The sequence below is a fragment of the Neomonachus schauinslandi genome, chromosome 14 (assembly GCF_002201575.2).
Source record: "Neomonachus schauinslandi chromosome 14, ASM220157v2, whole genome shotgun sequence".
In the NCBI taxonomy this organism is placed as follows: domain Eukaryota; kingdom Metazoa; phylum Chordata; class Mammalia; order Carnivora; family Phocidae; genus Neomonachus; species Neomonachus schauinslandi.
Genome location: NC_058416.1, coordinates 7,197,105 through 7,220,934, shown reverse-complemented (window position 1 = coordinate 7,220,934; position 23,830 = coordinate 7,197,105).

The following is a 23,830-nucleotide window of genomic DNA, read 5'->3' as shown; positions in this document are numbered from 1 at the left end:
AGGATGTGTGTAAGGTGAAGAATGCGTATACTCACATCACAGAGCTCTGGTTTATTTCTAAGTCTGAATGAATTAATTGCAAAACCAGATATGGATTGATGATTCGTTTTGCAGAAGAAGTGGTGGGTTCAAAAGGCCGAGAAATAATGTTGTAACCCCCCTCAGACAGATTGTTATTCTTTCAGTCTTATTTCATAAAGAAATCCTAAACCAATGAGCGCTCCCTTGGAAGAATTGTGCTGTTGGAAACATTAGTATTTTATTGCAATTGTGTAAATTCTTTAAGAGAAAGTTCCCCTGTAGCAGCCAATAGAGCCTGGCTCGGTGCTGAATTACCTGGAGAAAAATCGATATAGTTTCATGGTACCATGAGGTAACCCACACTTTCAGAAAAAGAGAATCACAGTGGCCTGTCTTACTTGGCACTTTATTCTAGAAGCCCGTTGTTGGAATTTATTAAAAGCTTGAGGAAAATAGCCCAGCTCTTACTTAGCTGGAAGGTGGGTCCGGAAAACAGAGTATGCTGTATTTTATGTATAATCCATGCATACAAAGTGCTCATGGTTTGAAGGACATAGGAAGAAGTCTAGAAGATCTTTTACTCTTTAATCTAAGTACTGCTGGGTTATTCTGTACTTGTGGTGATGTGTGAATTTCAAAAAGTCACACTGAGGTCAAAGTTGAGGAGCTTTTCATACTTCTGTTATCAGAAAGTTAAAATTGTACATCTGTTCGCCACTGTAATTCTGTCCATTGCATATAATCACTAAAATTAAAAAATGAACTTGTCGTGAAAATAGAGTTCCAGCACAGAAGTTGAACTTAGTACCTTTGAAATTTAAGGCAGTCACTTAATCAAACAGATTGCTGTCCCTGATTGCAGCCAATGGGAATTCACAGATGTTAAATTAGCTTCAGAAGGACTCCCCTATTGTTTCTTAACGGAAAACTAGAACATATGGAGACTTGCACGTGGAAAATAAGCATAAGTCAAATATAAAAGATACTGAGCATAGTCTAGGCATTTGTCTTTAGTTTTCCAAGCATGCACAATTCTGTGCCAATTGAGCTGTCTGATGTGGTTTGCTGTTTCATTACAAAATAATAATGGAACAGTTTCAACATTTTAGCTTTAACCTTCTCCATAACTAGAGGAACCATTCAAATGCTTTTGATGTGAGAGTAGAGTGATTCTGTCTTTTGAGAATGACAATCAGTGCCTTTGTGATTTCACAGTATAAACTATTTGAAAGCGAGAAATGTGGAGGTGAGTAGCCTCTGATGATGCTGAATCACTTGGGTATGTTTCTGAACAGTTAGGAAGAGAGAGGAAAAGCAAAGCCAGACTAGAAAGAGTTCTTTTCACCCCAGGGATTTTTAGAGTTTCTTGGTGCATATGGATTTTAGAAAAAAAAATTATTTGAATTTGATTGATTCTTTTGACCTTGACAGTACAGAATGAAGGACAGTTTTACAGTCTTCATAGAGCAGAGCTGGGGCATTAAATGTTCATGTTCACACATTGTTTACAGATACCAAATTTTATGGGTTATTTGTGGACCACTGGCTCAATAAAATTCTTGGTAAGCATTTCCATTCTAGTGTAATTTCGTAAAGCCAAAATATCTGACCTGAAATCACAACATAGATTTATTTTGTCCACAGAGCTGTGTGAAGCAAAATAGGCTGATATCAGTCCCATTGTTTTAAAGACTTATTTTAGCATCTGCCTGTATTCTTACATTTGAAGGACAGCTACAAAACCCATTGCCTTCTCAGCATTAAAACGTGGCAGTCATGCAAGAATACCATTCTTCATGAGTTATACGTCCAATAACACGATGAGCGAATGAATGAATGAATGATTGCTTGCACCCATGAACCAACTCATCTGTGTCACGGTTTGAGGGAATGTGAGAGTAACGATCATGAGTTAGACAAAAACTTGTCTCACAATGACCCCGGAATTTAAAAATCCCTCTCCTAAAATTTTTAGCTGATTATTACAAAAGTAAAAACCTTTGGAATCCCACATTTATTTTCTATTAATTGTTTCTTCTGCTAATTAGTACTCTTCCTTTGTTGTCATCATTCTGACCTGCCACTGCTTTACAACCAATTGTTTTTACGGAAACATTTGTATGTGATAGGGTAGGCCATACCACCTCTGCTTCTCATTTTTAACAGCCTGAGGTTTCTCCAGGAAAAAGAGCATCTGTGGCAAGTAAGCCATGGGTTGAATTCAAATTTAAGACTTCCATCTTTCTAAAATCTTGTTCAGTTTATTAAGTGTCTTGCCTCCTGCTGGATAAGATATAGATGAAGAGATCATGGTTTTCCTGGGGCTTTGAAACTCAGGTTAAACAGACATCAGAAGGGGATTCTCAAATGAATTTTCAGTTAGTGCACTGACAGTCTCAGAAATTTCAACTCTAGCAAATACAACGCTCTTTTCAATTAATGTCAAACATCAGCTACCTTGTAGGTCTGTTAAACTGAAATGGTATCTATATTCTGTGGTTTTCAGCATGGCCCTGTTGGAGGTGAGGTTTAATTGTAGCCAGTTTCTTTGAATATCCATTGGATAATTTCAGAAATATATATATTTTTTTACCTTTTTACTTGCCCTAAGGTTTTTCTGATATGCAACCTTCTCTTCTTGATTTGCAATGTGCTGTGATTGCATCCAAAGTTGACTCAGTAAGTGGTTAGAAAATCTTTCCTGAGAAAAATATGGGTTTTCATTCATGTAGTTAGGAGTTTGATGGCAAAATCTATGTATGTATTCTTTGTAGGAAAAACAGCTGGGGATTGTTTCCTTCTGATTATGTTTGATGTGCTTGTTAGGATATGATAGCTTACATAATTTGTAAAGGATACTGTCCTATCATTGGTTACCTGTGGATGGAGAGAAGACTCTAGGAAGCAGGTGCTCATTGTGTGTTTTGAATAATTGCGTGCTATCAGCTTTATGGGCTTGCAGAGCTTCCGAATGTCTGGTATGTAGAGGATGACTAATAGTGGCGACGAATTAATGAAAACATGGCAGAATGAATCAATGAATGGATAGGTGAAACTTCGTAAGTACTGTAGCACACATGTTTTGTAAAATGCCTACTCTTTCCAAGTGAAGGCTTAGGGACGACTGGATGTCGGAAGATATCTGAGTTAGAAACATAAGAAACAAGGCAATGTGCAGAGAGAAGACACACAGAGCAAGGTATCCAGAGGGAGCCTCTTCGGACACGCCCGTCTATTCGGCTACACATGCAGATGTGGTAGTAAGCCCAAAAGAGGACTTTTTGAAAGGGTAATAAATATAATTAGATAGAAATGTACCAACATATAATACATTCAAGAATCATTTTACATTCCTATTTTGTACAGGTTAATTTGAATTTGGCTAAGCCAGTGAAGTTGAATGTTACATTTCTGTATTTGAGAGCGTGCAAGAGATGACTCACTGAAGGATGGCCCCAGCTGGTACCTTCTGGATCCTCCATCATGTTCATGTCAGGGCCATGCTTCTGTTGGCTGCTCCACGCCTGTGACTACGTGTGGCAGGAGTGCTAGGACATGCTCATTCTGAGATGCAGGGCTGATCCTAAGGGCAACTTTCACTTGACGACTTGGCTGAAAATTTCTTAAATTGCTCTGCAGTCCAGTACTCCCTCTATTCTATGCTCCGTTCCTCCCACTCTCCTTCTGCAAGCATCAGACTTGCATTGTGATCTGAATTATTTTCTTGCCTTCTCCTGCCTCTTCCTTCAATACGTTTCTGGTATATCTAATCCCATCTTGGCGTCTGCTTCTTGGCCAAGTAATACAAATGGTAGCAAGAATGGTCCAAAAACCTGGCAAGAAGACAGGGACGTTGGATCGGCTTACTCACTGCACAGTGGGTGAAGAATGCAATATGCTGAGTGGTGTGTGGGGCCTGGGTGATCCCTTGGACTAGGAGGTATCCCAGTTGCAGGGGTTTCTTGCAGGTTCTGTGACTCATGACTTTGAGAGATGTTGGGGGTGAGGAGAGTGACAATGCTTTTACAAAGACAGTAGAATCAGTTGATTTAGGCTAACTTGTATAGATATGCCCTGATGAGGGGTAACAAAGAACCGACGGCCATTAGCTAGCTAGCAGGTAAAAGGCTTGTTACTTTGTGAGAGCCAGAGAGCCTGTGTGGTGGCTTACAAAGAAGCCATTTCCCCTTGCAGTGGAAGAGCAGATGACTCAGGATTTTATAGTTAGAGTCCCAGAGCTTCAGAGATGTTTGAATGCTCAGCCAATGTAGGTCTGTGATATTAGGGAAGGTGCAAGACTAGGAAAATGAGAGGCCTTGAAATATGGGGTGGGGATATCTGGATATATGCCTCTGAAGATTTTGGCTCTGTAGACACCATGAACCTCAGAGCTCACAGAGGGCCCATCCCTCCCTATTAGGATATGCTGGAAGATGTTGCAGAAGTTTCTTCCCTGCAAGGAAACAGGTATCTGTCTGGAGCTGTCCCTACCTTCTCTTGTGGGTACCTGTCCTAATCATGCTTCTAGCTTCTGTAAACTTGATGCTTGAATATCTGCTCTACGTGCATTTGCTGGATATACCTTGTTCTGGACAACATGTTAATACACCTGAGTTGCTTTGCCTTGGCCTTCTGCCTCCCTCATCTCTCTCCCCACACTTAGGAAGAATCCTTTCTAATACCAACCAAGTAATCCAGAGTCTGCATGCACACTCAAGGCCATTAATCTACCTGCCCTAATCACTCCAGGGCCAAGTACCAGACAATTAGGGACAATCCCATGCCCCAGAGACCACTGAAATTATTCAAACCAGCCAATCCTAAGCCTGCTTACCTGGTTTTGCCTGTTCTTTCCTGTAGGAACCACAGTAAAAGCTCTTGCCTACAGTTCCCCATCTCCCTCTGCCTCCTGACAAATCCCAGGACTTCCCCATGTGGCCCCTCTGTGGCATGACATGCCCTCTCCTTTTGGAAATTGTGAGTATTAAGCTATCTTTTCAATGGCCATCATTTCCCAATCCCAGGTCTTACTATATCTGAAATTTCCTATTAATACACTATCTTTTAAATCAGTGCCAGGCTAGTAACGAAGGTAAAACCCAGCATGACCTAACTAGAGACATATTGGGCCTGATAAGTGAGGAAGGAGACTCTACCCTGAAGGAGCTGTAAGAATTAGCTGACAGAAGCGATGGGAGCATGCCTAGGTTTGGATTTTGAAGTTGTTTGATCAAGGAAGTAGGAACGTAAAGTTGGATAAGCAAGAATTCATTAACTTAAGGGCACTTTCCTCAAATCTTGGAATTTAACCCTCTGACAAGGAACCCACGGGATGAGAGTTAGCTGAGGGGGGAGTAGAGAGCAGTTGTGGATTTTTCAGGTAAAGCCCGAAGACCTTGAGAAGGCCCAGAGGACACGACATTCACCAAAGGCATTAATCACTCACTGGAAGTTGGGGCACCAACATCACTAAGAAGCTCAGTGGTGGCTCTCTTCTTTAGGCCAGAGCTGGTGGGAGGGGCAGTAGCCATAGTGATGGGTCAGTATCACCCACTGGGATGATGGCATAATAAAAGCCAGGTGGTGAATCTGTTGTGATGAGATTTACTTTGTAAATGGGGTGCTATTATTAAATGTGGACCAGATGGAGTATTTCTAGAACTCTTAGAGGGAGAAGAATATCTGGCTTACAACCTGATATTAGCACAGTTGATTACACTCCCCAATGCCTCCTGGATGGACACCCTAGACTTTGAATGTGTCCTTAATAGCCTCTTGACCAAAGATGGTTCAGATGTGGGACACATAAAAGAGGCAGAACTTGTAAATATCTCAATAAATCTTGCTATATTCTTGCTGAAGATGCCCAATACCCACTGAAAAAAAGGAGTCTATTGAAGGACTATGGCCCATTATATCCATAGGCCTCCAGCAAGGGCTTAATATTCTCGCACCAGCCCTTGTGATACCTCTATCTTGTCATTCACAATGACAAATTGGTATGGCTACCACTTTGCACAAGATTTAAGGGCCATTAGGGAGATTTTACTTCGCTGCTTCTCTGCTATCTCTAAAACCATCCTATTCTCAACCCCCAAGACCACTGCTTACTTTACAGCTATAGAACTATGGTCAGCATTCTTTAGTATATCCTTTCTCCTAGACTCACTGTACCTATTTGCATTCACTTGAGAAAATCAACAATACAGATGGACATTTGTGCCCAACGTTTTACAGATGCATCATCTTCCTTCTCACCAATACTCAACTATACCTGAACCATTAGAGACATCCAATTTCCCAAGGACTCCACTTTCATACAATATATGGATGATCTTCTGCTTGTTCTCAAGATCGAGAGTCTTGCAGAATCGATTTCTTCCACTTGCTGACATTATTAGTGTATAGGGACATAAAGTCTTTAAGGATAAACTCCAATTTTATCAGACCCAAGTGCATTTTCTTGGCCATGACATCAAGTAAAAATTAAAAGTCTCTTTTCCTTTAAAGATTGGAACCTGTTCATGACTTTCTTGGCCAATTAACAAAAGACATCTTAGAGGATTTCTTGGTCCCATAGGATATTGTAGACATTGGATTCCTAACTTTTTTTGGACCAGATTCTCCTTCCTATAAGGTAATGAAAGCTGACACTCCTGAGCCCTTGCATCACATAGACTCACGAAAGAATTTTTTTTTTTTTACAACTTAAAGGATTCTTCAATAATCATAAATCTTTCTTTCTATTGGTACATTGAGATGAGTTTTGTGGATTCTAACTTAACAAGAAAATGCACATCAGAGATCCATTGCTTATTATATCTTCACATTTATTTCATGACAAAAACTTGCTCTCCTTGTTTGCACACAGTGGTGGCAGCTCAAGGTCAACACAGGGCCCTGCTGACTTAGACTTAAGATCTACACTTAACCCCATGATCCCTTCTACCATTCGGACCTTCCTTTTGACTGAAAAGACAGGACATTTTTCTGTTTCTAGAATGACTTCTTTTGAAATTCTTTAGCTTTTACGTGTACAAATTTCTGTCCATTGCTGCAACACCCTAAAACTTGCCATTCTTCTCCCAGAGTAGAGAGAAACTCCTGGCTGCTATGAACTTATTTGGGAATTTTCCTTGGTTTTATCTGACCTTCTTGAAAACCCCTTTAGATATCCTAGATTGTGAATTATGTATGAATGAATGCTGTTTGAGAACTGAACAAGAAAGCTATCAAGCTGGATATGTGATCAGAACCCACTGAGACTTTTTTAAATCTCACCCTCTCCAAGGCATGAAATCTGCACAGGTTGCCAAAATTGTAGCCGTTACTAAGGCCTGCCAGTTAGCTGAGATAAAAGAGCAAATGTCTAGACAGAAATGATTCTGGAGTGATTCAAGACTTGGGTCTGCTTTGGAAGAAACATTACTTCATAATTGCAGCTGATGTACTTCAATTAAACAAGGCAACCACATAAAAGCAGTTTTGAGAAGTTAAGGTTCATCTTTTAGCAGATTAATATACTAAACAAGCTATGCATCCAGGACACCGAACAAGTCCAAAATTCGAAGCCAAAGTGAATTTCTGACTGTTGGCATCAGGTCTTGCATTGATTCCAGAATCAAGCACCTGATCCTGAAATAACACATTGGAAAAGATCAGATTGTTTGCTTCACCCAGATGGCATCTGGTGGCACCAAGATGGTTATTTGGTTTGCACTGAGAGGCTAAAATAGAGTGTCTAAAAAGCCAAGCCGTAACTATCCAAGGAAAGGAAAATTTAAAAATGTCCTGAATATGTATTAACAAAGAAACCTTAATGAGATTATAGAGCACGTCTTTGCTGCATGTTCCAGCTGTCAAACCCCAAACCCTTTGAAAAACTGTAAAGGTGGGGCAAGGACATGAACTGGAACATTTAGGTCATTTAGAACATCTGCAAATGGATTTCATTCAGTTCCTCCCTGTGTGATTATGAATATGTTCTTAATCACAGAATATTGTCTATTTTCTGGTGGGCTGGAATCATCTCCTTTCTCTAATTGTCATGACAGTAGCAAAGCATCCTTTAGACTCTGTGATTCCCACTTGAGTAATACCTATTCCTCTCCTTTTAGGGGTACTCATGTAGTCAAGAACAGAAATTAAGGGGCTTTGTAAGGCTTTGCCTGTCACCCAGAAGCTTCGCGGGTCCTACCACCACTAGTCCTCAGAGCAATCAGGAACAATGAATGACACACTAAAATGGAAACTTGCAAAACTCTCTGGGCAACTTCAGTTGCTATGGTCAAAGGTTTTACTCTTAGCTCCCCTGACTATTATGTGGATTGTAACAGGAATTTAGAGACTATCCCTATGTGAGCTGGTCACTGGATGCCCATGCTTATTGGGGATATCAGCCCCATCCTTGACTCTGCTTGTTCACAGGCTGATACAGGCTAATGTTGTAGAATTTTTTTAAAAGATTGTATTTATTTATTGAGAGAGAGAGAAAGCAAGCTGGTGGAGGGACAACGGGAGAGGGAGAGAGAATCTCAAGCAGACTCTCCATTGAGTGCAGAGCCCGACACGGGGCTCAATCTCAGGACCCTGAGATCATGATCTGAGCCAAAATCAAGAGTTGGAAGCTCAACCGACTGAGCCCCCCTGGTGCCCCAATGTTGTAGAACTTTAAGGCCAAGCTTCTTTTCATTAAGCTCATTTGGTTTTATCCAAAGATAAATCACAGGAAGCACTGCATGATGTTCAGCTTGGAGAGCTTCTCTACTGAAAATGAAAGCAATGTAAAAGTGCTGTTAAACCTTAGTGGAGGGGCCCTGAACCACAAACACTGTAGAGAAACTCCTGGGAACTGCCCCTTGCGTTCATGCCTCTTAGTTAAAAAGGCAACATACACCTATCTCCTAGACATCCATGCCAATGTAAGATCAAACACTGAGAATCTCTTGGGCTCTCCAAGAGCACATGACATTTAAAGTAGCCATCTTTCTCCAGAACTTCAGATCCAAGCCCATTAATGCTGGGAGCAATTGATTGCCAGCCCTTTCTTTATCCCTTCCTTTTTTCCTTTTCCTATTATTTTCCCCTCTCTGTTGGCTTAAGGATTTTGATTGTAAAAATGACATTCTCTGAGTTTCTTCCCCTTTTCATGTCATTTTGAATAAATCCATATTGCATGCAGATCTATTAGTATCAAGCCTTGCTTTCTGCAGACCTGGCTGGGAATGAGATTGTTCTGGTTGATCCCAGATCAAACTGGATCTTGGTTAGGAGCCATTGTCCAAAGCTTACTAGTAATTTTCATGTTAATGTGTGTCTCCATAGTCACAGCTCTGTTTTCTCCAGGGGCTGTAATGCTTTTATGCTGCCACCCACTCATCAAATGATTGAAATTCAACTATAAAGTAACAAGAAGCTCTGATGACAGTCATCAGCAAAGAGGCCAAGGCTGCTGCTCTTTTTTTTTTTATTATATTATGTTAATCACCATACATTACATCATTAGTTTTTGATGTAGTGTTCCATGATTCCTTGTTTGCGTATAATACCCGGTGCTCCATTCAATACGTGTCCTCTTTAATACCCATCACCAGGCTAACCCATGTCCCCACCTCCCTCCCCTCTAGAACCCTCAGTTTATTTTTCAGAGTCCATAGTCCCTCATGGTTCGTCTCCCCCTCTGATTTCCTCCCCTTCATTCTTCCCCTCCTCCTATCTTCTTCTTCTTCTTTTAACATTTAATGTATTATTTGTTTCAGAGGTACAGGTCTGTGATTCAACAGTCTTACACAATTCACAGCGCTCACCATAGCACATACGTTCCCCAATGTCTATCACCCAGCCACTCCATCCCTCCTACCCCCACCACTCCGGCAACCCTCAGTTTGTTTCCTGAGATTAAGAATTCCTCATATCAGTGAGGTCATATGATACATGCTCTTGACCAGTGGTGTAGACAAGCATCCTGAAAACAAAAACGAAAATAAGATATGGTCAAATGATGAGACTGGAAATCCCTGTGGATCAATTGGAGAGAGAGAGAGAGAGAAACCGTGAGTGCCTGAACTCTTCCCCTCTGAGCCTTTTGTGACTTGAGACCCTGTGACCATTCCCCATTCCTCCTCAGCTTTCTTGGCAGGCCCTGCATGAACTTAGTGCCTACATGTGTTGATGGACCTAAACTGCTCAACCGAAGACTCAAACCACAAGAATAATTTCTTCTTTCTGCTGGATCCCATCTTTGATGAACCGACTCCTAAAATAATCTCTTTCTAAAATTTTATATCTCTTTCTTTCTTCCTCAAAGCAAAACATAGACACACACACACACACCCCTCAGGGTCTGCTAGAAATGCTCTCTTAACTGCCTCCACTTACTTTGCCTAATTAATTTCTACTAATTCTGTAGATCTCAAGATCACAAAGGTCATGCCCTTGGAAAAGCTCCCTGGCCCCTCATTATATGCTCTTTTCCTTATGACACAGGAAAAGATACTAATTTGCAGGTCTTAAGATACTAATTTGCAGGTAATCTTCCAGTGTGGTTATTTGATTATTATCTTTCTTCCCTAATGAACTCTTAAGATTCACAGCCTAGGGCAGGGACTAGATTGGATTGCAACCATATTCCCAGCCACTAAGCACAATGCTCAGTATGTAGTAGCTTCTTGGTCAAGTGTTTGTTGAAAGGTTAAAAGAATGGAATGAACAAAGTATATGAATTAAGTCATTCATAACAGTAGGCAGGAATGATTTAATCTGTGGAACCAGTAGATTTCAGATACCTAAACTACACATTTCTGCATTGTCTCTTTAGCAGAGGGGTCTTGATAGTGTTTTGTTTCATTATTAGCGGTTCTTCATTTCTCCTCATGTAGAAGCATTCTGTGTTTAGATTTGTTAATACATGTAATCAAATAACCATCAGATCTTTTGCTTTGAGAGCTCAGACTATTTCATTAGTGAAGGAGGAGGAGATGGAAGAGGGAGGGGAGGAGGATGAAGGGAGAAGGAGCAACTTTCATAATAAGAAATATTTATAGTAGAACAAAATATATTTCCTGACTGTATTATTTTTGGAGGTCATTTGACTTAGTTTATTATACATCTAGATTTACCATAAGTTAAAGTTTGCCTGAAAGAGATCTGATTTTTGCCTGATTAGGCAGGGCCTCAATTAGTGTGTGATGTGTTTTCTATGCCCTTTTAGAGGGAAAATTGTGAGCTGTCATAACACGGCTCTAAATGGAAAGATAATGTCAAAACTTCTTATAAAGCACTGTAGGACATTTCAATTCTTTTAGCAAGAAAGAGCTCAAATTTAATTATGGATCAAAATGCCTTCTGCATCAAGTGGAGAGAGGTGGATATTGGAAATCCTGTGATGCTCCTTATTTTTCAATGTGACAAGAAACTAGAAGCCTAAATATCCAAGTGATTCAGTTTATATTTGTTCCCATGGTTTCTAATATGTAGGAATACTTCACACAGTTCTCTCTGAAAATAAAAAGGTTAATGAATTTTTCTGACAATATGCAAATATATTTAAGCCTGTTTTTAATGGCCTCAGGCAACACCCACAAACACACACATTTGTAACCCATGGGGGGCTGATAATTTACTGCCAATATCACACTTCCTAACGGTGAGGTAACGCATTGTCGCATATTACTTGATTATATCATTCCTGGAATGAAAGGTTTGGAAATAGAGTTTTCTGTAATAGCATCACATGCTAAGCCCAGAGGTGGGAAAACAAATATCGAGACAGAGAATCTGCTTTCACTTGTCTTCAGCCAATGCCCTATCTGTAAAATGAAACCTAATCACAACACTGCTGTCATCCACTGTTTTCCTGTGGATCACCTTTAATTAATGGAAGCTATTTTCACATTTTCTATCTTAGATTACCAAGAAAAATGACATGAGCCTATTTTCACATTAATCAATATGAACTGATCTATCACATCATCAAGACATGGAGGTCATTGATGAGTGACGGGTGATGAGTCACTCAACCACTATCAGCTTCAAGAATAAGGCTAATGACACATTCTCCAGCCTTCACTAGACTGTAATAACTCCCATAAAGGCAGTGAATGCATAATTTTTAAGTTATAGTGAGTGAAAACAATCCCAAAGCAAGATTGTTGGCTTCACTTACCATGCAGAATGCTTGAGAGTGTAATATGAAAAATATTGCATTATGGAATTATTTTTATACCTAATTTTTCCATTGTGAAGGAAATATCACTTATCAACTTGCCTCAATAATTGTGTGTGTCATAGACTGTCAGAGATGTCCACAACCTAATTCCAGGACACATGAATATGTTATGTTACATGGCAAAAGAGAATTTACTTATGCAATTAAGTTTGTGGACCTTAAAATAGAGAAATTTTCTGGGATTGTTAGGGTGGGCCCAATCTAATCACATGAGCCTTTAAATAAAGCACAGGATTTTCTCTGCCTGGACTTAAAAGACAGATATGGTGGGAGGAGAAGGCAATGGAGGTGTGGAAGAGACATTCGAAGTGCGAGAAGGACTGGACCCCACTGTTGCTGGTTTGGAGATGAAAGGGGTGACATGATGAGGGATGCAGGAGGCCTTCTGGAGCTGAGAGAGACTCCTGGCCAGGCTGCCAGCCCCCAAAGAACGAGCTCAGCCCCGGTTCTGCCTGCAACTAAATTCAGCCAACAACCTGAAAGAGCTTGAAGTGGGGTCTTCCCCAGAGCCTCCAGAGAAAACCCAGCCCTGCCCACACCTTGATTTTCGTGTAGGGAGGACTCCCACAGAGGACTGAGCTGAGCCATTATGTACTTGGATTTATGGTTAACAGTGCCCAAGTGGACAGGAGCCAGGGGAAAGACTTCCATAGATGAAGTGCAGACGCAGTGGGGGAAGCTGTTGACCAGCTCCAGTGGCAAGCCTTGCTGGCTGCATGTGATTGGTTGTCCTCAGCATTTTGACTTTGTAACCTCGAGGCACACCCAGGCTTAGATTTGGGTTTGCTTGTGCAGGCTGTGGGGCCTCCTTGATTAATTAAACACACAATCGTCTTGAATTTTAAGATTTAATGAATTGAGTGATGAAATGTATCAGTGTGTAAAATATTTTATGGAAAATACCTATCCACATATCTTTTTGTTTCCAGGGTTCATTTTCTATGAAATGTTCCAATTTCTCAGCAGAAAAAAACAAAAAAAAGCAAAAAAAAAAAAACAAAACACCAACCTGAGAAGCTAAAAGCTTTGAACTCTATTGAAAAACTTGAAGGAACATATTCTGAGACAGTTTTATTTTTATTTATTTTTTTTTAAATTTTTTTTAAAGATTTTATTTATTTATCTGAGACAGAGAGAATGAGAGAGACAGAGAGCACATGAGAGGGGGGAGGGTCAGAGGCAGAAGCAGGCTCCCCGCCGAGCAGGGAGCCCGATGCGGGACTCGATCCTGGGACTCCAGGATCATGACCTGAGCCGAAGGCAGTCGCTTAACCAACTGAGCCACCCAGGCGCCCCTGAGACAGTTTTAAACTTGGCAAAAACATGTCCTTCCATCTTTTGCCTCTACTTTCGTTTTCTTGCCTAACCAGGCAGAAAAGCCCTCTCTGGAAAATTGGAAGCCATAGGTAACCCTGTCATGCTCCCGTTCATCTCACACCTGCTGCTGCAGAGAGTCCTTCTTCCTTATTATCTCTGCCACGGATTTTGCCCTTGAACAGTTTGTTCAGTGGAAGTATAAAAAGAGGCAGGCTGTTGACAAAAAGGATTTTGTTTTTCTGAATTGGTCCTTTTAATTTAAAAAGGAGGTGTGGAGAAGAGAGAGATTCCTTTGCTTGATTTCCCCGCAATCCCATGGGGCTGAACAATCGTGCCTGTAAGATCAAGATGTGCATCCCTCGTGATTTCTAACTCCTCCTGTTGTACTTTGCACTCAGAGTGCTCAATAAAGGTTTGTAGAATGAATGATTGGTGATATGAGCAGTCATTTATTCTACGTTTTCAAGGGCCGTATCCCTGAAGGGCTGCAGTCCAATTTTTATGCAAAATTTTTTTCCATAAATTTGTGGTAGCCTTGCACTGTGCTAGGTGCACTATATATAATCTATCATAATTTGGAGTCCTGTATCTGTGCATCACAGGAGGGAGGGTGTCCTATATTTCTTGTTTATAGAAACCTGTTTCTGCTCTTGCTCTGCGAATAATACAAAGACCTCTGGAGTGTGGGATTTATCCTAAAGCTGAAAGGGCAGCGACTCTTTGAGGTGTCATCATTTCTGCAGGCTGTGGAGTGATGTGGTGATTTGCCATCAGTCAGGGAAAATTGGGGATTTACATGGGACGGAGCTTGCAGGTCGTCTAATGCCTAAGGCATGCCCCAAGATAACCAGAATGATCTCTATAAAACCAAAGAATCCTACCAGCTCGAGAGCTAGCTAGGAAGGACATGCACAGAAATAATTTAATTTTGGAACATACACAGCATGTTAAGGTTTTTTGATTTTAAGGAAATAGATATTTCTTTTGGAAAAATTTGAGGCTGGGGTTCTAATATTTTAGGAATAATAACTGGGAAGTTTGACTTTTTTAATTTTACCAGAGCTGTTTTCTTCATAGTAAAAGAGAGTTTCCCTGAGATGATTATATAAAAATTATCTTCTGTCTTCTATATTCTTTATTTATGGATATTTCTCATGACCCAGAATGCTTAAGAATATGTATCTGAAAAGAATTACATTATGAAAATATTAATACTTAATTCTTAAAATTTGAAAGAAATACCACTTATCAGTGTGGTATGGGTTGAATTGTGTTCCCTTAAAAATTCGTATGTAGAAGTTCTGGCCCCCTAGTACCTCCTACTGTGACCTTATTTGAAAATAGGGTCACTGTAAATGTAATTAGTTAAGATGAGGTCATACTAGAATAGGATGATCCCTTAATCCAATATGATGGTGTCTTTATAAGAGGGGAAACTGGACACAGGCAAGCATACAGAGAGAATGTCATGTGAACACGAAGACAGCCATGTACAAGCCAAGGAGACAGACCTCAAACAGACTCTTCCCTCACAGCCTCAGAAGGAACCAACCCTGCCAGAACCTTGGTTTCAGACTTCCAGCCCCCAGAACTGTGAGACATGAAAATTTCTTATTAAAGCCACCCAGTTTGTGGTGCTTCGTTACGGCAGTCCTAGAAAACCAATGCATATTTTTTTTAAATCCAGTTATCCACCTGTTCCAGTAACTATTTGTGTGGTAGGCAGAAGACCTCCCAGAGTTGTCCACACCCTGATACCCAGCTCTGGGAATGTGCCATGTCACGTGGCAGAAGGGGCTCTGTATGTGCAATTAAGGTTATGAACCTTAAAATGGGGGAAGTTATTTATTGGAAGTAGGGGGAATTCTACCACAAGAGAAGTAGTAGAGTGTATGTATTTCCCTACCTCTCATTGTCCCACATCTAGGCCAGTTGTAGGTGGTCTGTATGATGATGGTCATTGCTGTGGTCAACAAGTGCTGTTCCCTAATGTCCCATGTATTTATGGGTGCAGTGAGAGAACATCCGTCTGATATTCTAAGAGTGGAAACTCCTTGGTCACGTAAGTAGTCTTACTAGAAAGGAGGGTTCTCAGGAGCCCACCGGCTGTTGTCATCCTGTTTCGCTGTTGAACTCACTGTGACATCCTTAGCCTGTTCTCTACCAAGCTACAAAAGCAGAGAGGATATGGGCCTATGTAGTTATCTAGATAGTCTCTCCTCAGAGACATCGATGACTTGAAGATGCAGTATCTGACTATGAGAATTCCAAAATGAGAGAGAAAAGAATGTGGATAAGAACACATATTTAAATAATTAAAAAATAATAATTTCTTAGTACTGGGGAAGGGCCCAAATCTCACTGAAAGAGTCTAAAGAATGAAGAGAGTGAAAACAAACCCAGACTAAACATGTCCTCAAGGTTTTTAAACTAACAAGGATATAGAGAAATTTCTAAAATCTTAGGAAGAAAAATCAAGCAAAACCAAAACTGGTTACCTATAAAAGAAATGAGAATCAGACGGACAGCAGACTTTTTATCGCCAAAATTCAATGAAAGAAGATAATAGGTACCTTCAAAATACCTTCAAAATTCTGAGGAGATCTTATTTGGAACCCAGATTTCAAACAAAGCTGAGTATCAATCAAGGGTGAGGCCAGAGAAATCATAATTTCAGACATTTGAGTACTTAAAACATTTATAACCCCCATGCCTTTGCTTAGAAAGTTAATTAATTCCTCAAAAAAAATTAAAAAGTAAATCAATATATGGGCATGGGATCTGGGAAAGAATGGGTCCATCTTAGATGGGAGTTTCCAGCATGGTAGTTCATAGCAGTACCAGAGTTCAGTCAAAGAAATTAAAGCGCACAAAAATTCCAGGATAAAACCAAATGCCAACCCAAAGCTATGGTCCAAGTACAGTGCAAAATAAATTGTGTCATAATAATGTCACTGATAGAGGATGACAAAAGAATAATTCATTTGACAAAGTGCTAGTACTTTGTCTTTCATGTATCTCATGGCATTGGATGAGGAAAAAGGAATTGCAATCCTTTTTTTTTTTTTAAAGATTTTTTATTTATTTATTTATTAGAGAGCGAGCGAGAGAGAAACAGCATGAGAGAGGAGAGGGTCAGAGGGAGAAGCAGGCTCCCCGCTGAGCCAGGAGCCCGATGTGGGACTCGATCCCAGGACCCTGGGATCATGACCTGAGCCGAAGGCAGTCGCTTAACCAACTGAGCCGCCCAGGGGCCCAGGAATTGCAATCCTCACATGATGAGTACCTCAAATAGTGAAGAATTACATAGTCATAATAATGTAATTCTGTTTATTGGTCTTTCAACTTTTAGAATCAGTCTACGAACTAAGCACAGAAGGCTTGATTGTGGTGGCAGAACGAAATATCCATGTCTTCAGCTTTGAAAGTATAAAAAGTCCAGTTGTGCAGAGAGCAGAAGTGAAGAGGAGCTGTATGGAAGGTGGATAGAATGGTAAGGGTGTTAATTTTCTCACCTTACAGAGTGAAATTTTACTGATACTGTAAAAAATTGGTGGAATGGGAAATATTTAAATATATTATTCAAAGCTACTCAGGTGAATTAACAGGAAAGTTTATATCATTATAACTATACAACTTTATAGAAAAAGAAAGAGTATGAATCAGTATAATGAGCTTTATTTTTAATCTTTTTAGAAGGGGATATAAAATACTGTTAAAATTGGGAAATGAAGGTATAAATCTATTCCTTAATGTTTTGTGCTAACTATAAAAAGATTTGAAACAGAGAGATTTAAAAGTTTGTCTCTGATCTATGGTGTTGGGATGGTGAGATCTGGGGAAGAATGGGGAAAAGGAACATTCTTTTTCATTACGAACATTTCCTTCCACTTGATTCATTATTATGTGCATATATTACTTTGATAAAACAAGAAAAATCACTTTAAGACACTTAGAGTGTAATAATTCTATAAACATGAAAACAACCTGGTTATTCTTTAGAATGTATCTTATTTAGTATATTATTTAGTATTTTTTTAGCATATGATTACACATACATAAGAACTACTGAATTATCACTGTGAAATATTCAAACAATTTCGATAAAGGAGAAGTTCCTCTTAACCCTCATCCAATCTTATTTCACACTGATAATCTGTGGTTGGTCATATGAGACCATTTTCTATATACTGATATTGCACATACATGTACAAAGAGCAGGTCCTATAATTTTGTTTTATTTATGTGCATAATTTTAACATAAATAGACCACTCTAAATATTGATATGCAGCTTCTTAACCTAGCAATATGTCTGAGAGAGATTTTTCAGGTCATTGTGTATAGATTTGCTTCATAATGCATTCCTTTTTGTGCTCTCATTTTCTCCTATCAAGGAGCAGAATTTCTGGGCAATGGGATACATGCATTCTGAACTTTATGTTTACATTCTCTCATAGAGTATTTGAAAAAGCCTGATGCCTCAGATCTTCATCTACAAAGGGAGAAATTAATGTATTCTAATACTACTATATCAGTGTATTATGACTATATTACTGTTTAATTTTAAATTCCTTGATTTACTTTGTTTTGTGGGATTTGACTTCTCATCTTGCAGGAGTACTTAAGTGACTTTCTGAGCAAAGGTATGGAGGAAATAAATGCGTTTTTTAAAAGGTTTTATTTATTTGAGAGAGAGAAAGAGAATCAGAGGCAGCATGGGAGGAGGAGTAGAGAGAGAGAACCTCAAGCAGACTCTGCACTGAGTGTGGAGCCCGACACGGGACTTGATCTCATGATACTGAAATCATGACCTGAGCCGAAATCAAGAGTCGGACACTTAACCAGCTGAGGCACCCAGGCACCCCAGGAGATAAATGTTTTGAGTACTCAAATGTCTGAAATATTTGACAAGACATTTCTGTGGAGAAAATGAAAAAAGAATGCAACTCACCAAAACTGACACAAGAGGAAAGTCTAATCCTATATTTAAGTAATTGAAATAATTAAAATGAAAAGGGGGATTTCATTATATATTCTGGATAGTAGTCTTTTTTTTATAATACATGTTTGAAATAGTTTCTACCCCGGTGTTACCTGGCTTTAGGTATTGTTTATGTTATACTCTCTGACATATGGAAGTTTTAAAAATTTAAAAATTTAAAAATAAAAAAGTTTTAAAAATAAAAATATAAAAATTTAAAAATTTATGTAGAGTATGTCAGATATTACAGTGTTCCTGATGGATCTGGCTCATCTCTCTTCCTGGGGAAACAGAAAAGTACATGGTCTGGCTCCCTTCAGTTTCAGCATGGCCACATGACTGTCTTTGTCCAGTGAAGGCAATCGAGATTGACATGACACTTCCAGGCAAACGAATTTGAGTCAGTTTACGATTCTCTATGCTATTCTCTATGACTCATTACTTTATAAACAACTTAAAAAAATGTTATACTGAATAAAAAAGCAAATCTGACTATATGCTGTTTACTAGAGATATATCTTAAATAGAAGAAGCCAGAAAAGTTACAAATACATCTTCAGAGAAACGTAGTAAAAGATAATCTGGTGTGGCTATGTCAGCAAGCAGAAAGATTGACAATTTATCATGGTTAAAGGGTAAAACAACCAGAAGATTTAACAATTCTTTATTGAAATAAACCTAGTTACATAGCTCAAAGAATATAAATATATAAAGAAAATTATATGAAGCCCAAATTGACCAAAATAAAAGGGAAAGAACAGAAACCCACATTTGTCTCAGGGAGTGATAACACAAGCAGATAAAATACTGAAAGCATAGAAAAGAGCTCAATGTCTTGATTAGCAACAAGCTTGTCATATATAAAACACTGCACACAGCAACTAGAATGCATGCTTCTTCCCAGTACTCATGGATTATTTAACTATCATATTTAGGGCCATAAAGCAAGTGGACAGATTTTAGACAGTTAAAATCTTGCAGTGTTCCTTGACCATAGTTGAAATAAACTAGACATTAAAAAAAATGCTGTTAGGAAATACCAGATGTTTTTAAATTAGACAGTTCATCTAAAAAAAAAAAACCAAAAATTGACAATTAGAAAATATTTAGAACTAAAGGATCATCAAAATTATGACCCATCAAAACTTAAGATATGGAGCTAAAACTGCACTTGGGGGGGGAATTTATTTCCTTAAATATATTAGAATAGAGGAAAAGTTGAAAATCAGTGACCTACATATCTGTCCCAAGAAGTTAGAAAAAGAACAACAAATTAAGTTCAAAGGAAGTATACAGAAGAAAATAATAAAAGTAAGATAAACATTTAATGAACTAGAGAACAAAATTGCAAAAGCTAATACCATCAGATAAAATTTTGGTTTTTAAATAGACTAACAAAATTAATTAGTCCATAACAAGACTAATCAAAAAAAGGTGAAAGTAAAATGACTAAAATTGGGAACTTAAAAGGGACATCACTATAAGTCCTTTGAAATTTCAAATAATGTAAGAGGAAATTCTGAACAATTCTATAACAACAAATTTTTAATTTAGATGAAATGTAGAAAGTTCAAGAAGAATGTATTTTATCAAAACTTATAAGAGAGTTCAAATAATTCTATATTTAAGTAAATGAATCTGATATAAATGAAAAGAGGGAATTTCTAGGTCAGTAGATTACAATCAGTTGAAGTGGCATAAGATGTTACAATTGAGAAGCTTGAGACCCAAAGAATGAGTGTTTCTTGCAAGAATGAAAGGTGACTAGCATTATGGAGTAGGCAAGACTGTAATGCCCCCTCTGAAATTTGAGGGCTCTGAGGTGTAAACACATGATTAGCCTTTATTAGAGCAGCGAGGAAACTGTGCCAATAGAAGAAAGTTCTAGTTTAATTAAGGGAAAGAGAGGGAAATGTCATTGAAAAAGTTTAGAATGTCTGGAAATATCTGAAATTCAGAAACTTATAAGTTAATTATGAATATATATATTAGAAAAGTTTAATACAAATTGTTAAAGAACGTGACATGGAAATGCTGTGTTTGAATAAAAATAATTCAACTTTACTCTTTTGAATTTTAGTTTATGACTTTTCTTTTCTTTTCTTTTTTTTTGTTGTTGTTGTTGTGCAACCATCACTGCGATCTATTTGCAAAACTTTTTCATCCTCCCAAACAGAAGCCCCATCCCCATTAAACACCGACCCCTGTCCCCCCCCCAGCCCCTGGCAACCGCCCTTCTGCTTCCTGTCTCTCTGAATTTGATGACTCCATATGACTTTTTCTTTTTAAAAGATTTATTTGAGAGAGACAGAGAGAGAGAATGACTTGAGGGGAGGGGCAGAGGGAGAGGGAGAAGCAGACTCCCACCGAGCAAGGAGCCTTATGTGGGGCTTGATCCCAGGACCCAGGGAGCATGACCTGAACCAAAGGCAGACACTTCACCGACTGAGCCACCCAGGTGCCCCCTTTCTGACTTTTTCTTAATTGTCATTGTGCACAATGAACACCTCTGACCATATAAGTTCTGACTCTTTCCTCTTCCCCAAGCCTTATCCCACCTGGAAATATATCACTGAGGTATATAGGGTTGAAGTGTGGATGGGATATAGGGGTCAGCTATACACATTGATGAGGTAATAGGTTTTTTAAAAGAGTTTTTTGTTTTGTTTTGTTTTGTTTTTTTACAGATTGTGTTAAAACATCTGCTCTCCCAACGTGAAGACCTCTGTGAGTATAGCCACATCAAGATAGCTCTGACAAAACTTCAGGTATTCCTACTAGAATATAAGATGCAGGGAGGGGATGGAGAGGAAAGGGTTATATCAGCTGACCCACTATTTGTATCTACACTTTTTCTACCACAGGGATGGGTGTCAGCGTATACTCCTAGCAGAAAGAAAAAAAAAAAAAGACAGGTGACCTGGGTAGTTTTGTCAATATGATAACTGCACCTCCTAGTAAATAGATTAATGATATTTGCTAGAATATCCTTATCTGTGGAATGTTCTTAACAAAATGGCTCTGTTGAAGGATTGCCTATAGTCAATACATTTCCTGAAATAATGTCACATAAGCTGGGTGACATAAAATGGATATGTTTCATAAACTAAACATCCCCACTGAGAGGAAATGACTTCTGAGGACTTTGCTTACCATGGGCTCTTGTCTGTTTGGGGAAGGAAGGACTTGGGAACCACCTCAGAGCCTCAGACATCTCCTTATTTAATTTGAGCCACTTGATTGCCTATATCTTTGAAATTATGACTAAAACTTGTTAATGGATAAGCTCTCTGGTTCATTTGAGTCTGAAATGACAACATGATCCTATGTGTTTGCTCAGGCGTCTATGTGAGTCTGTGGTTTCAGAAAAGGCTTTTTGGAAGAGCCGAGTCCAATAGTGTGAGCACAGGTTGATTAGTCCAGGAGGGCACAGGTAGATAAAAGGAGCATGGAGAAATAATAATAGTGCTAATAATAATAATAATAATAATAATAATAAACTACTGTGTGAAGGATAGTGTTGCTAGAAGTGACAAAAGACAAAATTAATACTGTAGGACAGGGACAGATCATGAAAAGCATGGGCCATTTTAAGGGATCTGGCTCTGGCGGGGCGGGGGGAGGGTGGAGGGAGCATTGCGGGGCCTTTACGGCAGAGAGACATGCGCAGAACTGCAGAGAGAGCAGATGGAGACTCTCTGGGTGCTATTTTGAGGGGAAGCAGGCAGGCTGGTGAAGAGCCATTTGAGTCACTCACGTGAGAAATAGTGAAGGTTTGAAGCAGGAAAATGGTGTGAGGCATGCAGCGGAAGGCATGCTTTTGAGAAATATTTAGGAGGAAATGCTTTTGGTGTGCTCTTTGGTTGGGTATGGAGCTTGGGGCAGAGACCAGGGTCAAAGGCACCGACAAGTGTTCTGGCTTGAATGACAGTTTAGATGATGGTGCTCTGATATGAAGGGTGCCTTCGGGAGAAGGGGCAGGTTTCAGATGCATGCGGTGACAACTCCGTTTTAAACATACAAAGCTGGAGGTGCCTAAGTAGTGTTGAGATAGATATTTCCAGATGCATCTGGGCCCCAAGAACCTAGAGAAGCTCAGGGACAAGGTCGGGGGCAAACAAATGGGCATCATCTACATATTTTTGGCGGTCAACACTATGGGAGTAGATGAGATTGCCCAGGAAGAAGGAATAGGATAAAAAGGGAAGAGCACTGTCAAGTTCTTTTATGATTTGTGTTGAGTACAAATGCCTGTTTATCACTGGATTCTTCAGAACTCTGTAGTTAAAGAAGGTAAACTTATTGTGATCTTTCTATTTAGAGAATATACAGTTACTTTGAGAATGAACATATTAGAATAATGTCAGGATATTTCCTATTTTCTACAAGAGGTAATTCATGTCATGTACAATGATGGTATAATTTCATTTGTTCTCATCATTCTAATGGATAGGAAATCCTGTGAACTTGACTAAAAGTGATGAGAAAACCCTAACGATAAGTATCATTTTTCCAGTGCTTTCTCTACGCCAGAAATTTCATGGCTGGGAATAAGTCACACTTACCTTTCTATCTTCTTCATTGTGCACCCATAAGTGTGTTGTATTGCTATATGAATGAAACTATGCACATGTGAAGTTTTTTTTAGGAGGATCTATGTTAAGCAAAAACTAAATGCTTTTATTATTATTAAAGACATCAACGGATACAAACATCTTAGTTCCTGAAAATTTTTGTTGCATATTTTATATAAGCAGCTAAAAACTACTGTATCTTGTCAACTCATCATTTCATGGGATTCCTTTATTGTTAAGTTGTGGTGATTACTGGCTTTATTAAACTCAGTGTAATGTTGGATTTTCATTACAAATTTTCATTTTCATGGATGATGTTTTCTCCACAATGCAACACTATTCATTTATTACTTAATTTTCATTTTTTGAGCTTTTGTTGTCATACACATTCTGAAGTGAATAAGCTTAAAGAAAGCCTCTTGTGACTAAAGATTTCTTATACTTCAACCTTTTGAAAATTTACATAAATATTACATGTCATCTCATTACCATGTTGCCACATGGGATTCAGCACTCATTTTGCAAAGTATTTTGTCACAACAAGAAAGGAACTTCTGCTTTCCTTCTTTTCTATATGATTTTTTTTTTTTTTTGCTAGGGATGATGAGAATTTGATACGCAAACCAACATTCATAGTATGGAGAGAAATGAGTATCAGAATGAGCTTAATAAGTTCAGAATGCTAGAATCAAGATATTACACATGGCAGA